This window comes from Pseudophryne corroboree, chromosome 2, assembly GCF_028390025.1.
Source record: "Pseudophryne corroboree isolate aPseCor3 chromosome 2, aPseCor3.hap2, whole genome shotgun sequence".
Classification (NCBI taxonomy): Eukaryota; Metazoa; Chordata; class Amphibia; order Anura; family Myobatrachidae; genus Pseudophryne; species Pseudophryne corroboree.
Genome location: NC_086445.1, coordinates 141,644,444 through 141,663,285, shown reverse-complemented (window position 1 = coordinate 141,663,285; position 18,842 = coordinate 141,644,444).

Here is an 18,842-nt window from a genome sequence, read left to right as displayed (position 1 = left end):
CAGGAACAGAAGTCCTCCCCGGCTTCCACTAAATCCACCGCATGACGCTGGGGCTCCACAGGAGCCAGGAGCGGTGGGGGCGCGTCTCCGAAATTTCAGCCACCAGTGGGTTCGCTCACAGGTGGATCCCTGGGCTATACAGATTGTGTCTCAGGGATACAAGCTGGAATTCGAAGTGATGCCCCCTCACCGTTACCTCAAATCGGCCCTGCCAGCTTCCCCCATAGAAAGGGAAGTAGTGTTAGCGGCAATTCACAAGTTATATCTCCAGCAGGTGGTGGTAAAGGTTCCCCTCCTTCAGCAAGGAAGAGGATACTATTCCACAATGTTTGTGGTACCGAAACCGGACGGTTCGGTCAGACCCATATTGAATTTAAAATCCCTGAACATTTATCTGAAAAGATTCAAGTTCAAAATGGAATCGCTCAGAGCGGTCATTGCAAGCCTGGAAGAGGGGGATTTTATGGTGTCTCTGGACATCAAGGATGCGTACTTGCATGTCCCCATTTATCCACCTCATCAGGAGTACCTCAGGTTTGTGGTACAGGACTGTCATTACCAATTCCAGACGTTGCCGTTTGGCCTGTCCACGGCACCGAGAATATTTACCAAGGTGATGGTGGAAATGATGGTGCTCCTTCGGAAGCAAGGGGATACGATTATCCCATACTTGGACGATCTCCTCATAAAGGTGAGGTCCAGGGAGCGGTTGCTGATCAGCATAGCACTCTCTCAGGAAGTGTTGCAACAGCACGGCTGGATTCTGAATATTACAAAGTTGCAGCTGATTCCTACGACGCGTCTGCCCTTCCTGGGCATGATTCTGGACACAAACCAGAAAAGGGTGTTTCTCCCGGAGGAGAAGGCTCAGGAGCTCGTGACTCTGGTGAGATGCCTCCTAAAACCAAAACATGTATCGGTGCATCACTGCACGCGTGTCCTGGGAAAGATGGTGGCGTCATACAAAGCCATTCCCTTCGGCAGGTTCCATGCGAGGATCTTTCAGGGGGATCTGTTGGACAAGTGGTCCGGATCGCATCTTCAGATGCATCGGCTGATCACCCTGTCCCCCAGGGCCAGGGTGTCTCTTCTGTGGTGGCTGCAAAGTGCTCACCTCCTCGAGTGCCGCAGGTTCGGCATACAGGACTGGGTCTGGTGACCACGGATGCAAGCCTCCGAGGATGGGGGGCAGTCTCTCAAGGCATAAACTTCCAGGGGCTGTGGTCAAGTCAGGAGACTTGTCTGCACATCAATATCCTGGAACTAAGGGCCGTATACAACGCCCTGAGTCAAGCGGAACCTCTGCTTCGAAACCAACCAGTGCTGATTCAGTCAGACAACATCACGGCAGTGGCCCATGTAAACCGCCAGGGCGGCACAAGAAGCAGGGTGGCAATGGCAGAAGCCACCAGGATTCTTCATTGGGCGGAGAATCACGTACTAGCACTGTCAGCAGTGTTCATTCCGGGAGTGGACAACTAGGAAGCAGACTTCCTCAGCAGGCACGACCTCCACCCGGGAGAGTGGGACTTCATCAAGAAGTCTTCATGCAGATTGCAAATCGATGGGAACTGCCACAGGTGGACATGATGGCGTCCCGTCTCAACAAAAAGCTAAAAAGATATTGCGCCAGGTCAAAGGACCCTCAGGCGATAGCTGTGGACGCACTAGTAACACCGTGGGTGTTCCAGTCGGTCTATGTGTTTCCTCCTCTTCCTCTCATACCAAAGGTGCTGAGAATTGTAAGAAAAAGAGGAGTGAGAACAATACTCATTGTTCCGGATTGGCCAAGAAGGACTTGGTACCCGAAATTGCAAGAAATGCTCACAGAGGACCCGTGGCCTCTGCCTCTCAGACAGGACCTGTTACAACAAGGGCCCTGTCTGTTCCAAGACTTACCGCGGCTGCGTTTGACGGCATGGCGGTTGAACGCTGGATCCTAGCGGAAAAAGGCATTCCGGATGAAGTTATTCCTACGCTGATAAAGGCTAGGAAGGATGTGACAGCAAGCATTATCACCGTATATGGCGAAAATATGTTGCTTGGTGTGAGGCCAACAAGGCTCCTACAGAGGAATTCCAGCTGGGTCGATTCCTGCACTTCCTACAGTCAGGAGTGACTATGGGCCTGAAATTAGGGTCCATAAAGGTCCAGATTTCGGCCCTATCCATTTTCTTCCAAAAAGAACTGGCTTCACTGCCTGAGGTTCAGACGTTTGTTAAGGGAGTGCTGCATATTCAGCCCCCTTTTGTGCCACCAGTGGCACCTTGGGATCTTAACGTGGTGTTGAGTTTCCTGAAATCCCACTGGTGTGAGCCACTTAAGACCGTGGAGCTAAAGTATCTCACGTGGAAAGTGGTCATGCTGTTGGCCTTAGCTTCGGCTAGGCGTGTGTCAGAATTGGCGGCTTTGTCATGTAAAAGCCCCTATCTGGTTTTCCATATGGATAGGGCAGAATTGCGGACTCATCCGCAATTTCTGCCAAAGGTGGTGTCATCCTTTCATTTGAACCAACCTATTGTGGTGCCTGCGGCTACTGGTGACTTGGAGGATTCCAAGTTGCTTGACGTAGTCCGGGCTTTGAAGATTTATGTGATCAGAACGGCTGGAGTCAGGAAGACTGACTCGCTGTTTGTCCTGTATGCATCCAACAAGCTGGGTGCTCCTGCTTCAAAGCAAACTATTGCTCGCTGGATCTGTGGCACGATTCAGCAGGCTCATTCTGCGGCTGGGTTGCCGCATCCAAAATCAGTGAAATCCCATTCCACAAGAAAGGTGGGTTCTTCTTGGGCGGCTGCCCGAGGGGTCTCGGCATTACAGCTTTGCCGAGCTGCTACTTGGTCGGGTTCAAACACATTTGCAAAGTTCTACAAGTTTGATACCCTGGCTGAGGAGGACCTTGAGTTTGCCCATTCGGTGCTGCAGAGTTATCCGCACTCTCCCGCCCGTTTGGGAGCTTTGGTATAATCCCCATGGTCCTTACGGAGTCCCAAGCATCCACTAGGACGTTAGAGAAAATAAGATTTTACTCACCGGTAAATCTATTTCTCGTAGTCCGTAGTGGATGCTGGGCGCCCGTCCCAAGTGCGGACTTTCTGCAATACGTGTATATAGTTATTGCTTACTAAAAGGTTATGTTATGTGGCATCAGTTGAGTGATGCTTGTTTGTTGTTCATACTGTTAACTGGGTAAGTTTATCACGAGTTATACGGTGTGATTGGTGTGGCTGGTATGAGTCTTACCCTGGATTCCAAAATCCTTTCCTTGTAATGTCAGCTCTTCCGGGCACAGTTTACTTAACTGAGGTCTGGAGGAGGGGCATAGAGGGAGGAGCCAGTGCACACCAGGTAGTACTAAATCTTTCTTTAGAGTGCCCAGTCTCCTATGGAGCCCGTCTATTCCCCATGGTCCTTACGGAGTCCCCAGCATCCACTACGGACTACGAGAAATAGATTTACCGGTGAGTAAAATCTTATTTTCCTATAACATATACACACACACACACACACACACACACACATTCATGCTAGGGTTTATTTTGTTCTAAGCCGATTGAACTAGCAGTATTTTTTGGGGATTGTGGAAGGAAACCAGAGTACCCGGAGAAACCAATTCAAGCACAGAGAGGATATACAAACTTCACACAGTTAGGGCCACGGTGGGAATCAAATCCATGAGCTCAGTACTGTGAAGCAGTAATGCTAACTAGAAATGTGCAGCTGCCACTTTTTGTGTTTTGTGTTTTTGTATTGGTTCTAATTTTATTTTAGTGTTTTGGCTTAATTTTGCCAAAACCACCCTTTCGTGGTTTTGCTTTGGATCTGGATGATTTTTGAAAAAAAATATAAAAATGGCTAAAATCACAGAATTTGGGGGTAATTTTTATCCTACGGTATTATTAACCTCAATAACATTCATTTCCACTAATTTCCAGTTTATTCTGAACACCTCACACCTCACAATATTGTTTTTAGGCCAAAAGGTTGAACCAAGTTGGATGTATGAACAAGCTAAATGACACAAGTGTGCAGCACAAACACCTGGCCCATGTAGGAGTGGCACCGCAGTGTCAGACAGGAGAGCAGATGTAGAAAAAGGCCCCAAACAGCACATGATGCAAAGAAGAAAAAGATGTGCACCGAGGCTGCTGTATGACTAAGCCAAGAGACACAAGTGTGCGGCACAAACACCTGGTCCATCTAGGAGTGGCACTGCAGTGTCAGACAGGATGGCACTTTTCAAAAACTAGGCCCCAAACAGCACCTCTAGAAGCGGTGCAATGAGGTAGCTGTATGACTCAGCCAAGCAACACAAACAATTGGCCCATCTAGGAGTGACACTGCAGTGGCAGACAGAAAGGCAGATATCCCCAAAAAAGGCCCCAAACAGCACATGATGCAAAGAAGAAAAAGAGGAGCACCGAGGTTGCTGTACGACTAAACTAAGCGACACAACCACCTGGCCCATCTAGTTGTGTCACGCAGTGGCTGAATGTCGAAAGTGGGCCGCAATTGTTCGGTCCACTGACAGCATCTCCTGCATGCCCCTGTCATTTTTCAAAAATTCTGCAATTGTTGGACTTACACGGCAGTACCCCAGGACTAATACAGCAGTACCCCTGGATTCATATGGCAGTGTCAGACAGGATGGCACTTTTCAAAAACTAGGCCCCAAACAGCACCTCATGCAAAGATGTTGTAGAGGTGCAATGAGGTAGCTGTATGACTAAGCCAAGCAACATAAACAATTCCCACTGGAATTATACGTCCAAATCACTGGAATTATACTTCCAAATCACTGGAATTAAATGGTAAAATCACTGGAATTATACGTCCAAATCACTGGAATTATACTGCAAAATCACTGGAATTATAATGCAAAATCACTGGAATTATAATGCAAAATCACTGGAATTATACGTCCAAATCACTGGAATTATACTGCAAAATCACTGGAATTATACTGCAAAATCAATGGAATTAAATGGCAAAATCACTGGAATTATACGTCCAAATCAATGGAATTAAATGGCAAAATCACTGGAATTAAATGGCAGTACCACTGGACATATACGAAAGGATGGCACTTTAAAAAAATAGACCCAAACAGCACATGATGCAAAGAAGAAAAAGAGGTGCAAGATGAAATTGTCCTTGGGCCCTCCCACATACCCTTATGTTGTATAAACAGGACATGCACACTTTAACAAACCAATCATTTCAGCGACAGGGTCTGCCACATGACTGTGGCTGAAATGACTGGTTTGTTTGGGCCCCCACCAAAAAAGAAGCAATCAATCTCTCCTTGCACAAACTGGCTCTACAGAGGCAAGATGTCCACCAAATCCTCATCCTCCGATTCCTCACCCCTTTCACTGTTTACATCCTCCTCCTCACAAAGTATTAATTCGTCCCCACTGGAATCCACCATCACAGGTTCCTGTGTACTTTCTGGAGGCAATTGCTGGTAAAGGTCTTCCCGGAGGAATTTATAATTCATTTTGATGAATATCATCTTCTCCACATTTTGTGGAAGTAACCTCCTACGCCAATCGCTGACAAGGTTACCGGCTGCACTAAACACTCTTTTGGAGTACACACTGGAGGGGGGGCAACTTAGGTAAAATAAAGCCAGCTTGTGCAAGGGCATCCAAATTGCACCTACTTGGATGCTGTCACTCATACAATCCTCCACCATTCTTTCAATGGTGAAAGAATCATATGCAGTGACAGTAGACATGTCAGTAATCATTGGCAAGTCCTTCAGTACAGACCAGATGTCAGCTTTCGCTCCTGACTGCCCTGCATCACCGCCAGCGAGTGGGCTAGGAAATCTTATCCTTTTCCTTGCAGCCCCAGTGGTGGGAGAAATTGAAGGAGGAGCTGTTGACGGGTCACGTTCCGCTTGAGTTGACAATTTACTCACCAGCAGGTCTTTGCACCTCTGCACACATGTGTCTGCCGGAAAGAGAGATACAACATAGGCTTTAAACCTAGGATCGAGCACGGTGGCCATAATGTAGTGTTCTGATTTCAACAGATTGACCACCCTTGAATTCTGGAAAAGCGAATGAAGGGCTCCATCCACAAGTCCCACATACTCAGTGGAATCGCTCCGTCTTAGCTCCTCCTTTAATTTCTCCAGTTGCTTCTGCAAAAGCCTGATAAGGGGAATGACCTGACTCAAGCTGGCAGTGTCTGAACTGACTTCACGTGTGGTAAGTTCAAAGGGTTGGAGAACTTTACACAATACCGAAATCATTCTCCAATGCGCTTGAGTCAGGTGCATTACCCCTCATTTGCCTATATCGTAGGTGGATGTATAGGCTTGAATGGCCTTTTGCTGCTCCTCCATCCTCTGAAGCAAATAGAGCATCTCCTGTACACCCCTGTCATTTTTCAAAAAATTCTGCACCACCAAATTAATTGTATGTGCAAAACAGGGGACATGCTGGAATTTTCCCAGTTGTAATGCACGCACAATATTAGTGGCGTAATCCGATATCACAAATACCCAGGAGAGTCTAAGTGGGATAAGCCAATGTTTCTGTAAGAGGTTGTCAGCGGTGTGCCTCTTACAGAAAGCGGTGATACACAGCATAGCCTGCCTAGAAACGAGTTTGGATTTGCAAGATGCTGCTACTGGTGCCGCTGCTGCTGTTGCTGCGGGAGGCAATACGTCTACCAAGTGGGCTGTCACAGTCATATAGTCCTTAGTCTGCCCTGTTCCGCTTGTCCACGTGTCCGTGGTTATGTGGACACTGGATACAACCGCATTTTTTAGGACACTGGTGACACTTTTTTTGACGTCTCTGTACATTTTCGGTATCGACTGCTTAGTGAAGTGGAACCTACAGTAGATGGGATTTGGTACCAGGGACACAATACCTCCATCAATTGTCTAAATCCCACTGCACTAATGGCGGACACCGGATGCACATCTAACACCAACATAAATGACAAGGCCTCAGTTATCCGCTTTGAAACAGGATGACTGCTGCCATATTTCGTCTTCCTCACAAAGGACTGTTGGATAGTCAATTGCTTAGTTGAAGTAGTACAAGTGGTCTTCCGACTTCCCCTCTTGGATAACGATCGACTTCCAGCAACAACAACAGCAGTGGCAGCAACAACAGGCGTACCTCTCAAGGATCCTCCGGAGGAATCCTGGTTAGGAGAGGACTCCTCAGTCTTGCCAGGGAAATGGCCTGCAGGACTACTGATGTTCATGGCTGAGGATGTTAATGGCTGAGTTGACGTTGAGGGAGTTGGTGGTGTGGCTTGCAGGAGCTTGGGCACAAGAGGAAGAAAAGATTTAAGTGTCAGTGGACTGCTTACACTCTTACCCAAAGTTTCACAACTTGACACTGACTTCTGATGAATGCGCTGCAGGCGACGTATAAGGGAGGATGTTCCTAGGTGGTTAACATCCTTCCCCCTACTTATTACAGATTGACAGAGTCAACACATGGCTTGACACCTGTTGTCCGGATTTATGGAGAAATAATTAAACACCGAAGAGGTGGCTTTTTTGGTATCTTGCCCAGGTTTTACAATGGACTTCTTCATCCCACAGACAACAGGTGTCTTCCCCGGTGCCTCATTTAAACAAACCACATCACCATCAGAATCCTCATTGTCAACTTCCTCCTCAGCGAAGCAACACCCATATCCTCATCCTGGTGTACTTCAACAGTGACATCTTCAATTTGAATATCAGAAACTGGACTGTGGGTGCTCCTTCCAGCACTTGCAGGGAACATGCAAATGGTGGAAGGAGCCACCTCTTCCCATCCAGTGTTGGGAAGGTCAGGCATCGCAACACACTTGGACTCTCCTTGGGTATTTGTGATTCCATCTCAGAACACAGTGTTTTTCTGTGCTTTATCCAGTTTAACTCTTTTAATATTCTAGCGATATGATGAGGGCTTCCATCGTCATGTGAAGCTGAACCACTAGTCATGAACATAGGCCAGGGCCTTAGCTGTTCCTTGTCACTCCATGTTGTAAATGGCATATTGGCAAGTTTACGTTTCTCCTCAGACCATTTAAATTTCTTTTTTTGTGTCTTTTTACTGAACTTTGGCTTTTTGGATTTTACATGTCCTCTATTGGGCATCGGCCTTGGCAGACAACGTTGATGGCATTTCATCATTTATGTCATGGGTAGTGGCATCAGCTTCAGCACTAGGAGGAAGTGGTTCTTGATCTTTTCCTATTTTATACTCCAAATTTTTGTTCTCCATTATTTTTCTGGCGTTATATAATACAATATGCGGCACTGGAGCACTGGACATATGGCAGCAGAGTATACCACTGTGACTGCCTGGTCACTGGAATGACTGATGGCTGATGCACAGGACACTACCACTGGTCTGATGCAGGACAACACAGCAACACTGTAAGGGACTTGTTGTTATTATTATACAGCAGCACTGGACATATGGCAGCAGAGTATACCACTGTGACTGCCTGGTCACTGGAATGACTGATGGCTGATGCACAGGACACTACCACTGGTCTGATGCAGGACAACACAGCAACACTGTAAGGGACTTGTTATTATACAGCAGCACTGGACATATTGCAGCAGAGTATACCACTGTGGCTGCCTGGTCACTGGAATCACTGATGGCTGATGCACAGGACACTACCACTGGACTGATGCAGCACAATACACCACCACTGAACTGATGCAGCACAACACAGCAACACTGGACTGGACTTATACAGCAGCACTGGACATATGGCAGCAGAGTATACCACTGTGACTGCCTGGTCACTGGAATGACTGATGGCTGATGCACAGGACACTACCACTGCTCTGATGCAGGACAACACAGCAACACTGTAAGGGACTTGTTATTATTATACAGCAGCACTGGATATATTACAGCAGAGTATACCTCTGTGGCTGCCTGGTCACTGGAATCACTGATGGCTGATGCACAGGACACTACCACTGGACTGATGTAGCACAATACACCACCACTGAACTGATGCAGCACAACACAGCAACACTGGACCGGACTTATACAGCAGCACTGGACATATGTCAGCAAGAGGACTCAACCACTGTGAATGGACAAATGCAGCACAAGACATGGACACTGAGAGAACAGAGACACGTCCTCTCTACACTCTCCAATGTTGGAGTGAAAATGGCGGGGACGCGTGGCTCCTTATATGGAATCCAAATCCTGGAAGAATCCGACAGCGGGATGATGACGTTGTGCCTCATTTCGGACTCTGGTAGTGAAGTTCGGTATGGCTCAATTCTCAGAGTACCAAACCCGCTCATCTCTAATGCTAACCATGACCAGGTGAATGACCCTAGCATTTCTGCAAGTATGGATTAGCCCACCAGACCACAGTGAGTGATATGCCTAATATACAATTTCAGAAGTTCTTAGGGGTCTATTTATTAACATTATTTTTACTAAAATAATGTGAAAAAGGGTGTTTTCACTAGTGATGTGCACCAGAAATTTTTCGCGTTTTGTGTTTTGGTTTTGGGTTCGGTTCCGCGGCCGTGTTTTGGATTCGGACGCGTTTTGGCAAAACCTCACCGAATTTTTTTTGTCGGATTCGGGTGTGTTTTGGATTCGGGTGTTTTTTTCAAAAAAACCTAAAAAACAGCTTAAATCATAGAATTTGGGGGTCATTTTAATCCCATAGTATTATTAACCTCAATAACCATAATTTCCACTCATTTCCAGTCTATTCTGAACACCTCACACCTCACAATATTATTTTTAGTCCTAAAATTTGCACCGAGGTCGCTGGATGGCTAAGCTAAGCGACACAATTGGCCGACACAAACACCTGGCCCATCTAGGAGTGGCACTGCAGTGTCAGGCAGGATGGCCCTTCAAAAAAATAGTCCCCAAACAGCACATGATGCAAAGAAAAAAAGAGGCGCACCAAGGTCGCTGTGTGACTAAGCTAAGCGACACAAGTGGCCGACACAAACACCTGGCCCATCTAGGAGTGGCACTGCAGTGTCAATCAAGACAGGATGGCCCTTCCAAAAAATTGTCCCCAAACAGCACATGATGCAAAGAAAAAAAGAGGCGCACCAAGGTCGCTGTGTGACTAAGCTAAGCGACACAAGTGGCCGACACAAACACCTGGCCCATCTAGGAGTGGCACTGCAGTGTCAATCAAGACAGGATGGCCCTTCCAAAAAATTGTCCCCAAACAGCACATGATGCAAAGAAAAAAAGAGGCGCACCAAGGTCGCTGTGTGACTAAGCTAAGCGACACAAGTGGCCGACACAAACACCTGGCCCATCACATACACCACAGGTATACAATGTAGATGGATAGTATACTTAATGGATGACGAGTGACGACACAGAGGTAGGTACACAGCAGTGGCCTACCGTACTGCTATATATAGTATACTGGTGGACACTGTCAGCAAACTGCAAAACTGTCTAAAATGCACCACAGGTAAAGAATGTCGATGGATAGTATACTTAATGGATGACGAGTGACGACACAGAGGTAGGTACAGCAGTGGCCTACCGTACTGCTATAAGTATATATATAGTATACTGGTGGACACTGTCAGCAAACTGCAAAACTGTCTAAAATGCACCACAGGTATAGAATGTAGATGGATAGTATACTTAATGGATGACGAGTGACGACACAGAGGTAGGTACACATCAGTGGCCTACCGTACTGCCATATATAGTATACTGGTGGACACTGTCAGCAAACTGCAAAACTGTCTAAAATGCACCACAGGTATAGAATGTAGATGGATAGTATATTTAATGGATGATGAGTGACGACACAGAGGTAGGTACACAGCAGTGGCCTACCGTACTGCTATATATAGTATACTGGTGGACACTGTCAGCAAACTGCAAAACTAAAATGCACCACAGGTATAGAATGTAGATGGATAGTATACTTAATGGATGACGAGTGACGACACAGAGGTAGGTACACAGCAGTGGCCTACCGTACTGCTATATATAGTATACTGGTGGACACTGTCAGCAAACTGCTAAACTAGTCTAAAAAAATGCACCACAGGTATACAATGTAGATGGATAGTATACTTAATGGATGACGAGTGACGACACAGAGGTAGGTACACAGCAGTGGCCTACCGTACTGCTATATATAGTATACTGGTGGACACTGTCAGCAAACTGCTAAACTAGTCTAAAAAAATGCACCACAGGTATACAATGTAGATGGATAGTATACTTAATGGATGACGAGTGACGACACAGAGGTAGGTACAGCAGTGGCCTACCGTACTGCTTTATATAGTATACTGGTGGACACTGTCAGCAAACTGCTAAACTAGTCTAAAAAAATGCACCACAGGTACACAATGTAGATGGATAGTATACTTAATGGATGACGAGTGACGACACAGAAGTAGGTACAGCAGTGGCCTACCGTACTGCTATATATAGTATACTGGTGGACACTGTCAGCAAACTGCTAAACTAGTCTAAAAAAATGCACCACAGGTATACAATGTAGATGGATAGTATACTTAATGGATGACGAGTGACGACACAGAGGTAGGTACAGCAGTGGCCTACCGTACTGCTTTATATAGTATACTGGTGGACACTGTCAGCAAACTGCTAAACTAGTCTAAAATGCACCACAGGTATACAATGTAGATGGATAGTATACTTAATGGATGACGAGTGACGACACAGAGGTAGGTACAGCAGTGCACTCTGCACTGTACTACTCCTATATAATATTAATTATACTGGTGGTCCCCAGTCCCCACAATAAAGCAGCACACTGTGAGCACAGATATGGAGTGTTTTTCAGGCAGACAACGTATACTGGTGGTCACTGTCAGCAAAACTCTGCACTGTACTCCTGCTATAGCTGCTTCCCAGTCCCCACAATTAAGCAGTGTGAGCACTCGGCACAGATATATCATGCAGCACACTGAGCACAGATATGGTATGGAGCGTTTTTTTCAGGCAGAGAACGGATAAAAAAACTGGTGGTCACTTATCAGCAAAACTCTGCACTGTACTCCTAACAGCTGCTCCCCAATCCTCCACACAATTAAGCAATAAAAAACAAACAAGAATCAACTGTCTTCTACAATAAACGGAGAGGACGCCAGCCACGTCCTCTCCCTATCATCTCCAATGCACGAGTGAAAATGGCGGCGACGCGCGGCTGCTTATATAGAATCCGACAGCGGGATGATGACGTTCGGGCGCGCTCGGGTTAGCCGAGCCATACGGGAGAATCCGAGTATGGCTCGGACCCGTGTAAAAAGGGTAAAGTTCGGGGGGGGTTCGGTTTCTCGGAAACCGAACCCGCTCATCACTAGTTTTCACACACTTTTCACATTATTTTAGTATCACCTGAATGTATTAAAAGGCATTTGGAGCAGTTTTCATGAAAAACTGCTCCAAACCCTTTAATTCACTTTTTTTTAGTAACCCACATCGCATTCCCCATACTTATAATGGGAAATGTGATGTGGCCCAAAAAAAAGTGAAAAACTACCGCAGTGTGCCCTGTGATAATCTCGACAGCTCAGGATGGTGAGTTCACAGGGCAGCACTGCGATGTGCACCCTTTTGCCCAGCTTTCTCTGCCCCTGGCAGAGAAAGCTGAGCGGGGACCCGGTACAGTAATCAGCTATGTGCGTCCGATGGACACACAGGCTGATCACAGTGTAAAAAGAAAAAAAGAAAAGTAAAAAAAAACATACTCACCTGTCCAGGGAGCCAATGTCCGCTGCTCCGGTGAGCGCTGCCGGGAGCCGGGTCCCCCATATGCTGTGCTGGGTTCCCGGTACAGTAAAGTGATGCTGCAAAGCGGCAGCGCACTTTACAGCACTGGGGGTCACTGCGCAGGAGAAGGACCCGGTGCTCGGCAGCCTCCTGATGCAGCGCGGACCGGCTCCCTGGACAGGTGAGTATATTATCCAGCTAGGGGGGTGTCCGCGGCATGCGGGGGTTGTCGCGACGGGGGGGGTCGACCAGGCGGCGGCGGTAGCAGCGATGTTGGCGGGGGGCAGCACATGTGCAGTAGGACATCGGGGTATTTTTTACGAAAATGATGCTGCGAAGAGGCATCGCAGGGACAGAGCTTGACCACAAGCTCTGTCCCTGCACGCGATAATTGGTACATCCCTGCGATGTAATCAATTATCGTAGTGCTAGATGGGGCGATTTTATTATGGTGATAAATAGGCCCCCAAGTCATTATCTTATATATACATGGAAAAGACTACACCCAATGATTTAATCAGGTGATTCTATGGGACTGTAAAATCAGTATATATTAGTGATGAGCGGGTTCGGTTTCTCGGAAACCGAACCCCCCCCGAACGTCACCCTTTTTACACGGGTCCGAGCCATACTCGGATTCTCCCGTATGGCTCGGGTAACCCGAGCGCGCCCGAACGTCATCATCCCGCTGTCGGATTCTCGCGAGATTCAGATTCTATATAAGCAGCCGCGCGTCGCCGCCATTTTCACTCGTGCATTGGAAATGTTAGGGAGAGGACGTGGCTGGCGTCCTCTCCGTTTATGTTGATGCATTGCAAATATTTTGTGCTTGCTTATTACTTAATTGTGGGGACTGGGGAGCAGCTGTATATAGGAGGAGTACAGTGCAGAGTTTTGCTGACAGTGACCACCAGTAATACGTTGTCTGCCTGACTCCATATTTGTGCTCAGTGTGCTGCATATATCTGTGCTCACACTGCTTAATTGTGGGGACTGGGGAGCAGCTGTATTATATAGCAGGAGCAGAGCCAAAACTAGGGAGGGGCTAGGGGGGCATGTGACCCGGGCGCTGGATTGGATAGGGAGCTGGGATCAGCTGCATCTGACACAGCAGAGAAGGTAGTGTAGAAAAATGGGATTTGTAGTCATGTGTGCTACTGCTTAGACTTTATGCAGTAACAAACAGACTACAAATTCCATGATGCATTGCACCGCTGCTGGAGCTTCAGTAGTCAGGACAGCGTGTGTAGCTTCCCTTCCTCAGCGGCGAAAAAGTATACCAGCCGCCCGCCCTAGCTATGAAAGTGGTCATGCTGCTGACCTTTCACTGGCCCCACACAGAGCTGCATTCAGGCTGAGTCGCTGACAGCACAGTGATGGATGTAAGCACTGAGCAGGACGGCAGCCTTCACCTCCACCTTAGTAAAGAGCGAGAGGACTGGAGGTAAAACACACACACACACACACACACACACACACACACACATACACACTGTCACTCTCTCTCTCTCATACTCACTGTGACCGGTGTTAACCCTAGAGATGAGCGCCTGAAATTTTTCGGGTTTTGTGTTTTGGTTTTGGGTTCGGTTCCGCGGCCGTGTTTTGGGTTCGAACGCGTTTTGGCAAAACCTCACCGAATTTTTTTTGTCGGATTCGGGTGTGTTTTGGATTCGGGTGTTTTTTTCAAAAAACACTAAAAAACAGCTTAAATCATAGAATTTGGGGGTCATTTTGATCCCAAAGTATTATTAACCTCAAAAACCATAATTTACACTCATTTTCAGTCTATTCTGAATACCTCACACCTCACAATATTATTTTTAGTCCTAAAATTTGCACCGAGGTCGCTGTGTGAGTAAGATTAGCGACCCTAGTGGCCGACACAAACACCGGGCCCATCTAGGAGTGGCACTGCAGTGTCACGCAGGATGTCCCTTCCAAAAAACCCTCCCCAAACAGCACATGACGCAAAGAAAAAAAGAGGCGCAATGAGGTAGCTGTGTGAGTAAGATTAGCGACCCTAGTGGCCGACACAAACACCGGGCCCATCTAGGAGTGGCACTGCAGTGTCACGCAGGATGGCCCTTCCAAAAAACCCTCCCCAAACAGCACATGACGCAAAGAAAAAAAGAGGCGCAATGAGGTAGCTGACTGTGTGAGTAAGATTAGCGACCCTAGTGGCCGACACAAACACCGGGCACATCTAGGAGTGGCACTGCAGTGTCACGCAGGATGTCCCTTCCAAAAAACCCTCCCCAAACAGCACATGACGCAAAGAAAAAAAGAGGCGCAATGAGGTAGCTGTGTGAGTAAGATTAGCGACCCTAGTGGCCGACACAAACACCGGGCCCATCTAGGAGTGGCACTGCAGTGTCACGCAGGGTGTCCCTTCCAAAAAACCCACCCCAATCAGCACATGATGCAAAGAAAAAGAAAAGAAAAAAGAGGTGCAAGATGGAATTATCCTTGGGCCCTCCCACCCACCCTTATGTTGTATAAACAAAACAGGACATGCACACTTTAACCAACCCATCATTTCAGTGACAGGGTCTGCCACACGACTGTGACTGATATGACGGGTTGGTTTGGACCCCCCCCAAAAAAGAAGCAATTAATCTCTCCTTGCACAAACTGGCTCTACAGAGGCAAGATGTCCACCTCATCTTCACCCTCCGATATATCACCGTGTACATCCCCCTCCTCACAGATTATCAATTCGTCCCCACTGGAATCCACCATCTCAGCTCCCTGTGTACTTTGTGGAGGCAATTGCTGCTGGTCAATGTCTCCGCGGAGGAATTGATTATAATTCATTTTAATGAACATCATCTTCTCCACATTTTCTGGATGTAACCTCGTACGCCGATTGCTGACAAGGTGAGCGGCGGCACTAAACACTCTTTCGGAGTACACACTTGTGGGAGGGCAACTTAGGTAGAATAAAGCCAGTTTGTGCAAGGGCCTCCAAATTGCCTCTTTTTCCTGCCAGTATAAGTACGGACTGTGTGACGTGCCTACTTGGATGCGGTCACTCATATAATCCTCCACCATTCTATCAATGTTGAGAGAATCATATGCAGTGACAGTAGACGACATGTCCGTAATCGTTGTCAGGTCCTTCAGTCCGGACCAGATGTCAGCATCAGCAGTCGCTCCAGACTGCCCTGCATCACCGCCAGCGGGTGGGCTCGGAATTCTGAGCCTTTTCCTCGCACCCCCAGTTGCGGGAGAATGTGAAGGAGGAGATGTTGACAGGTCGCGTTCCGCTTGACTTGACAATTTTGTCACCAGCAGGTCTTTCAACCCCAGCAGACCTGTGTCTGCCGGAAAGAGAGATCCAAGGTAGGCTTTAAATCTAGGATCGAGCACGGTGGCCAAAATGTAGTGCTCTGATTTCAACAGATTGACCACCCGTGAATCCTTGTTAAGCGAATTAAGGGCTGCATCCACAAGTCCCACATGCCTAGCGGAATCGCTCCGTGTTAGCTCCTCCTTCAATGCCTCCAGCTTCTTCTGCAAAAGCCTGATGAGGGGAATGACCTGACTCAGGCTGGCAGTGTCTGAACTGACTTCACGTGTGGCAAGTTCAAAGGGCATCAGAACCTTGCACAACGTTGAAATCATTCTCCACTGCACTTGAGACAGGTGCATTCCACCTACTATATCGTGCTCAATTGTATAGGCTTGAATGGCCTTTTGCTGCTCCTCCAACCTCTGAAGCATATAGAGGGTTGAATTCCACCTCGTTACCACTTCTTGCTTCAGATGATGGCAGGGCAGGTTCAGTAGTTTTTGGTGGTGCTCCAGTTTTCTGTACGTGGTGCCTGTACGCCGAAAGTGTCCCGCAATTCTTCTGGCCACCGACAGCATCTCTTGCACGGCCCTGTCGTTTTTTAAAAAATTCTGCACCACCAAATTCAAGGTATGTGCAAAACATGGGACGTGCTGGAATTGGCCCAGATTTAATGCACACACAATATTGCTGGCGTTGTCCGATGCCACAAATCCACAGGAGAGTCCAATTGGGGTAAGCCATTCCGCGATGATCTTCCTCAGTTGCCGTAAGAGGTTTTCAGCTGTGTGCGTATTCTGGAAAGCGGTGATACAAAGCGTAGCCTGCCTAGGAAAGAGTTGGCGTTTGCGAGATGCTGCTACTGGTGCCGCCGCTGCTGTTCTTGCGGCGGGAGTCCATACATCTACCCAGTGGGCTGTCACAGTCATATAGTCCTGACCCTGCCCTGCTCCACTTGTCCACATGTCCGTGGTTAAGTGGACATTGGGTACAGCTGCATTTTTTAGGACACTGGTGACTCTTTTTCTGAGGTCTGTGTACATTTTCGGTATCGCCTGCCTAGAGAAATGGAACCTAGATGGTATTTGGTACCGGGGACACAGTACCTCCAACAAGTCTCTAGTTGGCTCTGCAGTAATGATGGATACCGGAACCACGTTTCTCACCACCCAGGATGCCAAGGCCTCAGTTATCCGCTTTGCAGTAGGATGACTGCTGTGATATTTCATCTTCCTCGCAAAGGACTGTTGAACAGTCAATTGCTTACTGGAAGTAGTACAAGTGGGCTTACGACTTCCCCTCTGGGATGACCATCGACTCCCAGCGGCAACAACAGCAGCGCCAGCAGCAGTAGGCGTTACACGCAAGGATGCATCGGAGGAATCCCAGGCAGGAGAGGACTCGTCAGACTTGCCAGTGACATGGCCTGCAGGACTATTGGCATTCCTGGGGAAGGAGGAAATTGACACTGAGGGAGTTGGTGGGGTGGTTTGCGTGAGCTTGGTTACAAGAGGAAGGGATTTACTGGTCAGTGGACTGCTTCCGCTGTCACCCAAAGTTTTTGAACTTGTCACTGACTTATTATGAATGCGCTGCAGGTGACGTATAAGGGAGGATGTTCCGAGGTGGTTAACGTCCTTACCCCTACTTATTACAGCTTGACAAAGGGAACACACGGCTTGACACCTGTTGTCCGCATTTGTGGTGAAATACCTCCACACCGAAGAGCTGATTTTTTTGGTATTTTCACCTGGCATGTCAACGGCCATATTCCTCCCACGGACAACAGGTGTCTCCCCGGGTGCCTGACTTAAACAAACCACCTCACCATCAGAATCCTCCTGGTCAATTTCCTCCCCAGCGCCAGCAACACCCATATCCTCCTCATCCTGGTGTACTTCAACACTGACATCTTCAATCTGACTATCAGGAACTGGACTGCGGGTGCTCCTTCCAGCACTTGCAGGGGGCATGCAAATAGTGGAAGGCGCATGCTCTTCACGTCCAGTGTTGGGAAGGTCAGGCATCGCAAACGACACAATTGGACTCTCCTTGTGGATTTGGGATTTCAAAGAACGCACAGTTCTTTGCGGTGCTTTTGCCAGCTTGAGTCTTTTCAGTTTTCTAGCGAGAGGCTGAGTGCTTCCATCCTCATGTGAAGCTGAACCACTAGCCATGAACATAGGCCAGGGCCTCAGCCGTTCCTTGCCACTCCGTGTGGTAAATGGCATATTGGCAAGTTTACGCTTCTCCTCCGACAATTTTATTTTAGGTTTTGGAGTCCTTTTTTTTCTGATATTTGGTGTTTTGGATTTGACATGCTCTGTACTATGACATTGGGCATCGGCCTTGGCAGACGACGTTGCTGGCATTTCATCGTCTCGGCCATGACTAGTGGCAGCAGCTTCAGCACGAGGTGGAAGTGGATCTTGATCTTTCCCTAATTTTGGAACCTCAACTTTTTTGTTCTCCATATTTTATAGGCAGAACTAAAAGGCACCTCAGGTAAACAATGGAGATGGATGGATTGGATACTAGTATACAATTATGGACGGACTGCCACGGTTAGGTGGTATAAAAAAACCACGGTTAGGTGGTATATATTATAATAATAATACAATTATGGATGGACGGACTGCCTGCCGACTGCCGACACAGAGGTAGCCACAGCCGTGAACTACCGCACTGTACACTGGTTGATAAAGAGATAGTAGTATACTCGTAACAATTAGGATGACACTATGACGGTATAAAGAATGAAAAAAAAACCACGGTTAGGTGGTAGGTATATAATAATAAAT